We start from the raw sequence: 12,688 nt of genomic DNA, 5'->3' as shown, positions 1-12,688 counted from the left end.
TTATTATTAGTATTATTTTTGCAATACCCACAATTTTGGGTAAGGCATAAGTGATAGTTCCAACCGTTGATCTCAACATGAAACAATTTTAGTTCCATGTTTTACATTGCTTTCTTTACCAGTACTTGCTGTTAGCTACATAAAGATCCATAGAAAAACCTTTTGATGACTGGCTGGCTGGACTGTTTTCTTTTCCTTAGCCATGATTTGCATATACCTATTGTGCCATGATCCTGAATTACAGAGAGCTTGAGAAGCCATTTGTTCAACAATGACTTCCCCTTTCATCACTTCCTTTGAATGCATTTGCTCATGGTATTGTCATTCAAGGGTGGTAGAGCAAAGGAAATGGGGTGAATGAGGGGAAAGCTTGCTCACACTTCCTTCACAATTTGCACACTTGCTTATAGCTGGGCATTTGAAAAAGACAAAGTCACATCTCATCTTGGGAGACTGCTCCTCCTCCAATTGGACTCTGCATGTTGGGAGCAATGGGATATTCACACATGACAGTAGAAAGTCATATACTTAGGAAAAGTGCTGTCATCAAACCAGCTCAGGTTGCCGAGGCCTTTTTTTGCTTTTGTTTTTCAAATAGCCCAGCAAATCAAAGCATAGTGTGAGCTGTTATCAGGGCTAAGCAGCAGGTGCAATAATATAGTATAATAAATAACCATGCTGCCAAAAGGTAGGGTTAATACCCTTTGGAAGGCACTGAGGAGATAACAGAGAGCCATGCCAACAACTGAATTAACGTCTCTGTTTACGGTGAATTTTACCTTGACAACCTGTTTCCAGTCTTTTTGACATATAAATGCTCCATTGTATTGAATCTAGCCTAATTCAAAGCAAGCACTGTGGGAGCTGTTTTCTGCAGCAGCGTTGGAGGAGAAGCATTGGGAGGGGGAGGGGAGAGGCTTCTTCCTTGGGCTGCTGAGCATATATACCTTTTCCTTTTGCTGTTGTTGTGACCACCACTGGTTTGACACATGTGCAGTTGGAGCCAGAGGAACTTCCTTTGTGTGCCTGCTCCATGAGAGGTCAGGAGGGTGGCAACACAAGAACGGACCTTTTCTGCAGTGGCTCCCCGTTTGTGAAATGCTCTCCCCAGGGAGATTTCCCTCGGGACAGGCGAAAACATTTCCTTATAACCAGGTCTTTGGCTTCAGCTGATTACCTTTCTATGCCCTTTCAATGTGTTTTGGGGAGGGTGTATTATTGTTTTTGGGACACGGGTGGCACTGTGTTCTAAACCACTGAGCCTCTTGGGCTTGCCAATCAGAAGTTCGGTGGTTCGAATCCCTGTGATGGGGTGAGCTCCTGTTGCTCAGTCCCAGCTCCTGCCAACCTAGCAGTTTGAAAGCATGCCAGAAAGTGCAAGTAGATAAATAGGTACCGCTCCGGCAGGAAGGTAAGCAGTGTTTCCATGCGTTGCTCTGGTTTCAGTGTTCAGTTGCACCAGAAGTGGCTTAGTCATGCTGGCCACATGTCCCGGAAAAACTGTCTGCGGACAAATGCCGGCTCCCTCGGCCTGTAAACCAAGATGAGCGCCGCAATCCCAGATTCGTCTGCGGCTGGACTTAACTGTCAGGGGTCCTTTACCTTTACCTTTATTGTTGGTTTTTTATTGTTTTTATTATGTATTTTGTATTCTCCCTTTGTATTTTTATGTTGTGAAGCACCCTGTAATCTTTGGATGAAGGGCAGTATACAAATTTAATAGGTAAAGGGTAAAGGGGCCCCTGACCATCAGGTCCAGTCGTGTCCGACTCTGGGGCTGCGGCGCTCATCTCGCTCTATAGGCCGAGGGAGCCAGCGTTTGTCCACAGACAGCTTCTGGGTCATGTGGCCAGCATGACAAAGCTGCTTCTGGTGAACCAGAGCAGCGCATGGAAACGCCGTTTACCTTCCCGCCGAGCAGTCCCTATTTATCTACTTGCACTTTTGACGTGCTTTCGAACTGCTAGGTTGGCAGGAGCTGGGACCGAGCAATGGGAGGTCATCCCGTTGCAGAGATTCGAACCGCCGACCTTCTGATCAGCAAGCCCTAGACTCTGTGGTTTACCCCACAGCGCCACCTGGGTCCCTACAAATTTAATAAGTAACAACAAAACTTTATTCACACTTTAATCCCGTTGAAATCAGTGGGACAAGCTGGCCATAACATAACTTAAGTCCCATTGATTTCAGTAGAACTCAGGCTTGGCCAATGTCTCTTGGGTCACCCAATCTATCATTCTAAGGTTTTGTTTCTTCAGGGTGGCATTCTGCTTACCACTCAGACAGGTGCATGTGCAAAAGGGCTGACCACAGTCATTTTTAACAGCACATTTCTTGGAAGGTGCTGGTTTGATTTCTACTTATATGGGATTTGGAGATGGATTGAGAAAGATAGCGAAGGCTGACGCCTTCATGTGTGCACTGACTTGACACTGCCCTAAACTGCACATGTCAAGCTGCCCTCGATTTCTTTTTATATGTTGTGTTGGAACCGCAGCAGCGAAATCTTATATTGCTTTCTTGATCTTAAATAATATTTATAGAAGATGAGCAAACATCTAGCCAGCACACTCTTTAAGTCAACACCGCTCTAGAATAAGGCATTGCATCGCAGTCTGCTTCTGGAATGCCAGACTCTTTGCTTTAAAAGGAGCATGCTGCATTTGCAAGCACAAGAACATAGCAAGATCCCTGCTGCATTAAACTGGACTTCTGTGCCCCAAAGTAGGGAACGAGTGCACCAGCACTCTCCCACGGTCGCTTCCCTGCCTCTGATCCTGCAGGTGATATATAGCCATCACAATTAGTACACTTCGGGTCGTATCCGGTATAGAGGAGGGGAAGAAACTGGATTCAGTTCCCATCTAAATGCGAACTTGCCAAATTTGCACTTTGTGAAACAATATGCAAACTGAAACGCAATCCTTCGAACTTTGCCATTGTCCCCCTTTTTCACTGCAATTCAAGAGATGCACACTGTATGCAAGTTTAAAGTGTGCATATAAATGTATATGTCAGTGAAAATAAAATTCAAAAATTGCATTAAAATTGTGTATGTTGGGAGAAATTTGCACTGAAACACTGATTACTTTTTTCCAAAAAATATTGCAAACCGATGTGTTGAAAACCGAAATTAAGACTGGGAAACTGAAAAAAACCAAAATGGACATCTTCACCCATCCCATAGCTCGTGGTGAATTTGTGCTTGTGGAAATGTTTAAGGCAAGGCACCCTATATTTGCCAAATATTCCATGCTGTTCCAGAGGGTTCTCCAACTCACAGGAGAAGCTCTTAAGGGCAGGACACACAGAAGCTGCCACTGGATAGGAGAGATCAATCAAAATCAGGTGCCTTTCTTTGCTCAGGAAAGCCACTATTAAATGCAACCTGTTCTCAATCTTATCCTCCTTGATTTTGTCTAATCTCCTTTTAAAGTCAACCGAGCCATTACCACAATTTGTGGCAGCAAATTTCATAATTCAACTAAGCATTGCATGAATTAATTCCTTTTGTCTGTCCTTAAGTTTTCCTCATTAAGTTTTGTTGGCTAACACGGGGTGCTAATAATATGAGAGAAGAAGTGTGCATAATTTTACGCACCTTTATCATGTCCCCTCTTGCAGCCTCCCCCCTCCCCATGAGCCAAAAAGCCTCAAATGCTGTAACCTTTCCTCCAGCCCTTGATCATTTGGGTTGCCCTTTTAAGCTATTAAGCTAGACAGTGCTCTCCTTCATCATGAGAATGCTTTCCAGAATATATAAAACTAGCATGAACATTCGTAACAAAGACAAAGAAGATATTCATTCTACCCAAATGCCAATATGTATAAATATTTACATGACTAGCAGCTGCTATTTAACCGCAATCAAACCGTCTACTCCCACTACTGGGATTTTTTCCCCAATGTGAGAGGGAAATTTGGACCAAAACTGTGACAAAGGATGAAAGCACTCCCACCAATGGTTTTTCAGAACGCACCCCCCTTTTTTTTTTACTTTTAGAAATCATTCATGCAATTGCACAGTGTCTAGTTTGGCCCTAAGATTTTTATGAGTATTGTTAGCTGGTGTTACCCTGCTCATTTGAGTAGATCACTTGCACAAGCAAGCATATGTGTTTTTGAGCTGGCACTTATAACAGCTAAGTGCTAAGCACATCTAAACTGAAGATAGCTGTGGACAGCTTCAGACTTACCCTACCACAGAATAAGCCCAATGGGAACACATGGGGAAACAATAGATTCTTTTGACGTTTTCCTACACCCCAAGAATTTTAATCAAAATGAACAACTGTGTACAATCCAGAACATGTGCAATCCAGTGTACTGAGCATGATGTCATCCAGATGTTGTTGGATGACAGGTCCCATCACCCCTGACCATTGGTCATGTTGGAACACTTACAGGAAATAGTAGCATTCTATATATTTTTAGACTAATCTACCCAGTCTAGAGGGATGTTTGCTCACCTGTGTTATGAGGTAGAGACAGCTTTGGGGTAGATTCATAGAAATGTAAGACTGATAGGAAGAGAAGCTTGCTTATTCAGGAAATAGCTACCTACAGCATCATTATCAATGAAGGTATTTACTTAGCAGGCCAAACTTAACGCAATTCATGATCAATCTCTCATCCATACATGCGCCATCCTTTTTAAAGGTAATCTAAGCTACTGGAAGACATGGACGTGGGTGGCGCTGTGGGTTAAACCACAGAGCCTAGGGCTTGCTGATCAGAAGATCGGCAGTTCAAATCCCCACAACGGGATGAGCTCCTGTTGCTCGGTCCCAGCTCCTGCCAACCTAGCAGTTCAAAAGCACGTCAAAGTGCAAGTAGATAAATAGGTATCACTACAGCGGGAAGGTAAACGGCGTTTCCGTGCACTGCTCTGGTTCGCCAGAAGTGGCTTTGTCATGCTGGCCACATGACCTGGAAGCTATACGCCGGCTCCCTTGGCAAATAATGCGAGATGAGCGCCGCAACCCCAGAGTTGGTCACGACTGGACCTAATGGTCAGGGGTCCCTTTACCTTTACCTAAGCTACTGGAAGACAGGAGTGCCTGGCATGCTTTGGTCCATGGGGTCACGAGTCGGACACGACTAAACGACTAAACAACAACAACAACAAAAGCTACTGGCCACCAGCTACTAGCCACTGGAATGAATGCCAGCCTTACCTGTGCTTTACCTGAAGAAATGCTTCTGATTGTTTGTCTCTTTTCTTATAAACTAAGGTGGCAGGTTAGGGTTACCCTGATTTTTTGCGGATTCCCTCTTTCCTCTACACCACTACACCATATCCCATGCCATTATGGAGGGTACACTAGCCATCAAGAATGGCTTTTGGGAAGGCATGGGTGACTGGAGTGGGGAGAGAGAGGTGGGAAGTCTGCTGACTGAAATCAGGATCCACGTCATTGGATTTTATATCCATTCCATTTAACTTTAAGGGCTTTTAAAAGGTTCTCGCAATAATAACAGCAGGTTAGTTACTGCTGCCATCAAAGATGCTAATCTTTTCATATGGAACAAAGTGTTATATTTTAGAACAGTGATGTGGATTGATAGGGACCTGCTCCTATTCTGTACCCCTTCTCTGGATTGCTACTGAAACTCATTCTCAGAGCATTCTGTGCTTCAAGCTCCCTCTTTTGTCCTACTGTTCTATAGTCAGCATTCATTTATTTCTCCACGCGTTCCTTCTCTGACCATCGCTAACCCTATCTGCTTTTTATTAATTCACTAGTGTCATTCAGCCCGTTTAATAAACGGGCGCTAGAACATTTGGCCTCTTTCTGTGGCGGCGGCACGTGGGGGGGTGGCTGGCCCCTCCCACAGCCGCCGCTTCGTCGGGGCGCTCCGCTGAGCCCAGCTGGCCAGCGGGCGCCCAGGAGAAGGCCACGATTCTTCTGAGGACTGTGAGGGAAACGGTAGGCAGAGGGGTGGGGAGAGTGTGTGTGTGTGTGTGTACGTCAAGTCTCTGCGTCCAATCCCTGTGTCCGTGGGGCACATGCGCAGTAGCGCGGACACAGGGACCGGACGCAGAGACACTTGCACTTTATTATATAGGATAACCTTCCTATCTCTTGCCAACCACAATCCATCTTCCATTTCTTCACCATGGGCAATAGAGCTGGCTGCCAATGACTTGTGCCCTCCTTGCAATGAGGTTGTTGTTGTTTTTTGTAGTTGTGTCTTGTGCTGTCACCACAATGCTTCACAGATGGGAGAAGAGAGGCTGCATGGGAAGGCAAAGTGCACACAGAGCTCCTACCTGCCACAATGGTCTTGTGCATCATTGCTTGCCCAAATGTGCCAAGAGTTGGTGGGTGGGGTTGCAGGACTCTGTGGTGCCCTATGACTAAGCCACATGCAGGTGCTGTGCCTCAGGGGAAGGATCATGTCCTTTGTGTTTTATATCTTGGTCCCATGTGAGTACGGGAGCGATCTAGTTACATTTTGTTCCGGAAGCAATTGTTGATGAATAAATATTCTAATATGATTATATTTATTAAGGCTGGATTACTTATGAAGTTTGGAGTGTATTTACTTTCTTTATTGTAATCCCGGCAGCATGTGGCTGAATCATACCTGCCAAGTTGCTGTCGGAGAAATAAGGGACCGGGCCGAAAGTAGCAGACTGGAAGTAGCGCTGCCGCCATTTTGGAACTGGGTGGAGCATGCTCAGAAGTGACTTTTGATGCTGCTTTGCCCAGTTCCAAAATGGCCACCGTGCCAGAAGTCGCACTGCAGCCATTTTGGAACTGGGCAGAGCAGCATCAAAAGTCGCTTCTGAGCATGCTCCACCCAGTTCCAAAATGGCCACCGTGCCAGAATAAACCGGGAAAAAACAAAAAAAAATCCGTTTTTTCAGCTAGGAACAGCTGGAAAAATGGGGGTTTCCCGGGGAATACGGGAGACTTGGCAGCTATGGGCTGAATAGGCTGGATTTGTCTGTTTTGAATAATGATGGGCCAGCAGAAAGTAACCTCTGTGGACTCTCTAGTTTGATGGAAAAAGTCACTCAATTTATTTCTCTGGAAAAGTGGGAAATTAGAGTTGAGTAAGCCGAGTTGAGTGGCATTCAGTGAACCCCAATAATGGTAGTTGTAAGCCTAACACAATCGTCATATTGCAGAACACATACAGTACTTTTCCCAAGCACAATTTATCATTTTATTTACTTGCTCAATTTTTTATGACATTAAGGCACCACCACTCCAATAGCATAAGAAAACATCTTCCTCAAGATCTCGCTCCTGGTAGCCAGTTCAAATCTCACAGGCATATATGTGAAATAAAGAGTTTTTGCTCCAACATGCATCGCTTTACGCTTGTTTGCATTATTAACAAGAGAAAAAAGTGCAAGTCCAAATACTCATCCTTGGGGGACTTCAGTTTCTACATCTCCCCATCAGGAGAACTTTCCATTATTGATCCACAAAAGGATCTCTTTTCTTAGTCCATGATTGTTAAGCTTACTCTGGAGTATCTGGTGAGGTACCTTATTAGAAGTTTTTTGAAAGTGCGCTATTTAAACTGATCACCTCTATCAATATGCTTGTTGACACTCTCAGAGAACTCAAATAGGCAGAAGACATGTTGGCTCTGCTTCAGCAAGGCTTGTCCTTCTATGTGCTTCATTATTTTATCTTTAGCAATAATTGCCAAATGTTCTAGGGCAGTCATTTAGAGAATCTAGAAATTTTACCTCTTTGTCATGACCAGTCGATGTGAGGATAATTGAGGTTACCCAACATTGCAACATTCCCTCTTTTGGATACTTCATTCTTCAGTCTAATAAAAAACAATCTTGTAATTGCCTCAAACTCCAGTTGGATAAAATGCATACAACCTGTAATCTCCCCCAAAAGCCTTGCCAATCCATCCTCAGCTCTCAGCAAAATATTAAAATTTAGGATCTGAATTCAGTGAGCTTCCTCATTAGCAATTGTTCATTTATGATGAAAAACATACATAAATAATTAAAATTACAGATCACCTTATGATGCATATATGTTGCTCAGTCAACATAATGCCACATATATGCATATCTTAATTAAGAAATGCATATTAAATCCTACAAAAACAAATGAGAGTTCACAAGCCATTCCAGATTTTCAGGCTGTGACGTAAAATAAAATGCTACCAAGGCGTCAAAAATATATATATATTTGCATAATTTTAACATACAGTTTATTAAAGGGAAACATTACAGACCACTTATTCCTTAGCATTTTCTAAAACTAATAGACTCAAGGCTGGGTTCATCTAAGAAGAGCTGAGCGCCGGGGCCAGGGCAGGCTATCATGAATGCTCCGGGAGCAAAGCTGAGGGAAGGCCGGCACCCTAGGGAAGCCCTGCATACAAGCCTGCCTACCATTGGCCAATCTGAAGGCAGGCTTGGATCCAATTCCTGGTCAGTGAGGTGAATGTTCAGCTGGCTGGGCAGCTCCAACGGCCAGAGGCCAGGCCAGACTATGGTGGGGGTGCCAGGCCTGCAATGCTGCCAAACCGTATAAGGCTAAGACATTTTTATTCACACAGGCCCTTATTAATTCAACTAACCCAACGTGCTTGTGGAAGCCAGTGCAAGAACTCCCACTAGTGCAACAGGGCTTCCCCTGTCCCCAACACACAAATTTGCTCTGGGAGTTTGGGAGAACCCCAGGACAGCATGGAGGAAGGAGAGGGGAGATTGCTCTGTCTGGCAAACAGAAACGCTTGTGGTGATGGAACATTGAATTTCTCCCTCTGCTGTATCTTCATCTGCCGGGGTTATTTTGGTAGCGTGATCTGTTGTTCAACATTGGACAAGAGGGAGATTAAAAATTACTACTGGGCATACCCAAGTCCCTAAAAGATATTCTGACCACCGTTTTCAAAGTGTGGCGTGTAAACCAGTAAATGGCTAAAATTCCTGCACAAGGGTGATATAATCTTGGTCCACACCTTTCAAAGTTGGAACATAAAGTAGAGCATTGGTAGCCCACAAACTTCTCTATTCTAAAACCAGGAATTGGTGGTGCAAGGACCCAAATCCGAACAGTTTGGCCATCACAGCTAAACTGCTATTGTTGAACGAGACAACCTTGTATACTCCCTGGACTGTGATAGTATTGTTCCCTACATAACATTCCCAATGTTTGGGTATTATACATGTCCTGATGTGGCAAGACAATCCAAATTGCCACCAATCAAAACAGGAGTAATTGATTTCAAATGTACCATCCATCATCATCATTGCCATCATTTGTTAACAGGGTAAATGAAACATATATAAACAATGAAAACCAGAAAATGGGAAACAACCTATAATACTAAGGGTGGAACTCAGCATGGCTGTAGCTGGACTGTTCTGTCAGTGCCAAACAGAATGAATTCCCCTCTCTCCCCCTGCATGCTGTTCTGGTGGTTGTCCTGTGGGAGTCACAGATAGCACACAGGGTGGAAGGAGAGGAGGAAAACCCCGTTGCACTAGTAGGAGTTTTTGCACTGATTTGCACTAGTGCATCGGGTTAGTTGAATCCAGCCCAAACTATCTAAAATGCTCCTCCAATAACATAATAATCACCCACTCTAATAAAAGATGAGAACCATCATCCTCATTACCTGAGTAAAGAAAAGGTCTTAGCCTTATGCCTAGAATGATGGTGGCCGTGCCAGGTGTGTTTCCTTGGGGAGAACATTCAGCAGATCGACATTTCTGGGTACCGGTAAGTGTAAATAGTCTTAAGCCTATGAATTCTGAAATTTCTGTTGGACGTGTGTGTGTCTGTGTGTTTCCTGAGAAATATATTCATATTTCTTATGGATTACTTATTCATTTCAATGCATTTCTAAACTGCTTCATAATCTTAAAATCTCTAAGTGTGTACACTATGTGAAATGCCCATGAAAAACAAAGATACTGCCTACAATCAGTAAACCAGTATAAAAACATAAATGCAAATAAGGCAGATTAAGGAAATTAATAGACAGAAATCAGGGTCCAATCTTATGAGGTCAGGGAAAGCCTGGACAAAAAGATAAGTCTTTACAAGACATCTAAAGCAACTGATTTTTGCTGCTTCGTGTATGGCAGAGGGAAGGCTATCCCCCAGAACAAGGGCAACAGCAGAAAATGCCTGTTTTCAGGTCCCCACCCTATAATATTCTGTAGGGTGCGGGACCACAAATACAGCTTCACCAGATGATCTAAGTGATTTCACAGGTCTGTACAGAGGAAAGTGCTCTTTCGGGTAACCTGGTTCTGAGTTGTTGATGTCTTCATATGTTAAAAATAAGGTATCGAATGTTGCCTGGTAATTGATTATTCATAGGAATATAGGATAGCACAATGCTAAGGGACATTGTTGTAGTCTAAGGCGCTGACTGAAATACTATGGCTACTGGAAATGCTTCAGAGGACTCTAAAAAGTAGAAAATTTCATGACAGGTCTTCATGGGATGTGGGCATCCATCTATCTCAGGACACAGTGAAGGAGTGTGCTTTGGGGGGGGGGGTGAGGTTAATCTGTTAGAGAGTTAAAGTGCCTGCTGTGCTGTAGAGACCAATTCGGGAGAGACATGTTTGGTTGCAGCTGGGTCAGATGAAGGCGTCCAGTTGTGCTGCTGCAGCTGGACCATAGCGTTTCTTTCTCTGCGCTCCACCCAGCAGCCATTCCTCCTCTGGTAACTCCTATGAACGCACAACCTGTATGTCTCCAGGCACTGTGGTCGCCTGCAAGGGATTCCTACACAGAGTGCCTGGTGCCTGAAGGCAGCTCCTTATAGAGCACACATCCTTGGGGATCCTGCCATTTTCCATTCAGAAATGACCAAGCCAGCTAGAAGCTGCCGAGACAGGAGTGCGAATGTGCTGGGAATGTGTCCTTGGGGGGAGCACATCTTTGTTTGAGACTCTGTCCTGCCATGCAATGCCCAAAATCTTCCTGATGCATGTGAATATATTAGTGATCAACAATTCTTATGCAACTTCTTGCTGGGCTTTGCCTTCTGTGTCTTTAGCTATTTCCAAGAACTTTCAAATGAAATGCAGCTAGCTGCCCCACCTGGCAGGATCAGAAGGGCTGTTGAGCCAGGGCTTGGACTGGAGCGCTAGTTACAATATACTGTCGTCCCATTGCTCTTCATGACTAACATTGGTTAGCTGTGAAACAAGTTAGTTGGTTATATTTCTAGTCCCGTTTTCAGGCAACTATTATTTCCCAGAAGTTCACATTAATAAAATAATAATGATAATGAGAGACAGGCCCTGGCTTCAGGCTTATGAGTTAAAAGCCAAGAAAGTAGGGAGGGAAAGATATAAAGAAGGAAGGTCACTGTGACAATGTCAAAACAATGTTGTGGGTTTCAAACTGGAATTTTCCTTTCAGTTTGGCCCTGGTCTGGTTTTGGAAGTAGTAAAACACAGCCTAGGGAGGGGGCCTTACAGAGGGTTGGGACTACCATCATATCTGCATCCTGGCCGTGCACCAGGGCAGAAGGCGGGGGACACAAATTGCTACACCAGATTCCTACACCAACCTGAAACTGGTGCAGTGTTTGGGACTGGATCAGGACCAGTATTGTCACGTGACAACAGCATGGCTGGTTCAGGATCCAATGGACCCTGAGTTTATACAGCCTGTCAACAGTGGCACACCCACCCACAGGTTTGGGCAGAAGGAGAAGCTGTATGCCAGGTTGGTGGCTGGTAGGTCATGAGTGGCGGCCACCAGGGCTCCAAATTCCCCTCCCCCTGTCCAACGCAAAAGGTGTTTGTTAGTAAAACTCCACAATACTCTTGACCAGTTGTTGTACAAATTTTAAGAAAGAGACCAGTAATTATATAAAGCATTGAAAGCTTGTTTAAAACCACCTCTAGATTCCCTGAAGGAAACTTGGGAAACAGATGCTGGTTTAATAGTTCATATGAATCAATGTTGAAAGCCTTATGATCTATTTCAATGTCATTTTGAAATACTGTATTGTTAGACTGATCCAGTGAATGATTGCATTTAGTATTCCCATGAGACTGGCAGAAGAATTTGGCAGTGGATAGTAAATGTTGGTTGGTGCTGTGTGGCTCCCTGTGCTTTTCTAATTCGTATGTTATGGAGCTGTTGTTAAGCCTGGAAGTTTTTCATAGATTATAGTATAATTCACAGGGTTGTATCCATGTATGCAAAGAATCTTTGAAGTATTTCCTAGAGTCTGGGATTAAGAAGATGCACACATATTATTATTAAATCAGGCTTTTCCGTTTTTAAAAAGTCTTGTAATACTTGACATCAAATGTCTCTCTAAATATACATTACATTTCTGTTTTGTGTGTGTTAGCAGTCTGAGAACAAATAGTGTTTATTAAGCATAGCAAGGTAAAACATTTTGATAACATTTAGAACACTTTCTTACGTTGTCTTTCTGCTTATCTTTGGTCCAACTTTCTGTCTAGTTGGCTATTTGTTAATCAAGGTTAATCTTTACCAATGAGTAGAAGCCTGTATTTTATGTTGATACAATATAAATGTTGTTTATTCCAGATGTCTGCATATATGACTGAAAATAAATTTTAAAACACATTTATAAAAGAGTGCACAGCTGTTCAGAACTTACTGTATTTTATGGCCCTTGGTTCCAATGTTTTAATGTTTAATGTTATCAAGAAATTATTGCACAAATTTAGGGAGCAATCCAAATTTAG

At 43.5% G+C, this 12,688-nt stretch overlaps 1 protein-coding gene across 3 annotated transcripts in view; it reads left to right on the top strand.

Moving 5' to 3' along the window:
* Positions 1-12,688, top strand: part of EHF (ETS homologous factor) — a 47,791-nt gene that overhangs the window by 14,249 nt on the left and 20,854 nt on the right. The window lies entirely within an intron of this gene.

The sequence above is a fragment of the Zootoca vivipara genome, chromosome 1 (assembly GCF_963506605.1).
Source record: "Zootoca vivipara chromosome 1, rZooViv1.1, whole genome shotgun sequence".
Taxonomy (NCBI): domain Eukaryota; kingdom Metazoa; phylum Chordata; class Lepidosauria; order Squamata; family Lacertidae; genus Zootoca; species Zootoca vivipara.
Note: the sequence above shows the minus strand (reverse complement) of the source record. Positions and strands in the feature narration are given on the sequence as shown.